Genomic DNA, 1431 nt, shown 5'->3' on the forward strand with positions numbered 1-1431 from the left:
TCCACAGCACATGATATGGTGTTTGTGACCAGCAGATAATCGATAAATGTTTGTCAAATTAAATTAAAGCTCCAGAAGCTCTATTCTTTGTTGCAAAAATTTCTTGGATTGATTCTTTAAAAAAAAAAAACTTTACTTTTTAAAATAAATATTTGGAGTCCTGATTTTATGTTCTAAGTAGGACGTAGTAGGTTACAGTAAGCCAATACTCCTACTATAGCAATGTGAAGGTGGATAAGTTGCAAAATTGTAGTGTTAAAAGGTTTCAGAAATCTACGGAATCAACAAGGACTAGGTGGAATAAAATTATAGAGAGGGAGGCAGACACCGCCACCCCAGAACCTCCTGTGCTGCCCGACCATGGTCAACCCTACTGTGTTCTTTGACATCGCCGTCAATGGCGAGCACTTGGGCCACGTCTCCTTCGAGGTAAGGGACCTGGAAACCACGAAGTGACTGCTCATCCAATCCATAAAGTTATATTAACAGACTGGAGCTGTTTGCAGACAAAGTTCCAAAGACAGCAGAAAACTTTTGTGCTCTGAGCACTGGGGAGAAAGGCTTTGGTTATAAAGGTTCCTGCTTTCACAGAATAATTCCAGGATTTATGTGCCAGGGTGGTGACTTCACACGCCATAATGGCACTGGTGGCAAGTCCATCTATGAGGAGAAATTTGATGATGAGAATTTCCTCCTGAAGCGTACGGGTCCTGGCATCTTTTCCATGGTAAATGCTGGCCCCAACACAAACGGTTCCCAGTTTTTCATCTGCACTGCCAAGACTGAGTGGTTGGATGGCAGGCGTGTGGTCTTTGGCAAGGTGAAAGAGGGCATGAATATTGCGGAAGCCGTGGAGCGCTTTGGGTCCAGGAATGGCAAGACCAGCAAGAAGACCACCATTGCTGACTGTGGAAAAATCTAATAATAAATTTGACTTGTGTTTTATCTTTAAAAAAAAAAAATAGAGGGAAACTGTATACAAATGATCTTTGGATCACCAGATATTTTTTTCTTGCGGAGGAATTGCCAGTTCTTGTGTGAGCTGAGGGTCAGGGTTGGCCCCTGTGCAGAGCCTCTGCTGGGGAGAGAGAAGTAGGAAGGCCTTTTGCTATTGTGTGGATCTGGAGCTGCAAATTGGAATCTTGAGGAGCCATAAACATTTGCAATCATCAAAGACAGAATTTAAATTCATATGAAATATTTACCAAGTCAACCATCTGATGGGCCATAAAGAATTGCCAGAAATTTCAAAAGATTTGAATAGCTTAGAGTATATTCTCTGATCACAATACAATTAACTTAGAAGTCAATAAAAAGATAACAAGAAAAGCCCCACTGTCTGGAAATTAAAGAAAACGTCTCATATATGAATAATTAAGAAATCAAATGAGAATTAGTTTGAACTAAATCGTAATGAAGTTACAACATATT

General features: G+C 40.3%; 1 pseudogene; it reads left to right on the top strand.

Annotated features, from left to right (window-relative positions):
- Positions 1-422: 422 nt before the first annotated feature.
- On the top strand, positions 423-922 carry LOC115853548 (peptidyl-prolyl cis-trans isomerase A pseudogene; annotated as a pseudogene).
- The last annotated feature ends 509 nt before the right edge of the window (positions 923-1431 follow it).

The sequence above is a fragment of the Globicephala melas genome, chromosome 9 (assembly GCF_963455315.2).
Source record: "Globicephala melas chromosome 9, mGloMel1.2, whole genome shotgun sequence".
Taxonomy (NCBI): Eukaryota; Metazoa; Chordata; class Mammalia; order Artiodactyla; family Delphinidae; genus Globicephala; species Globicephala melas.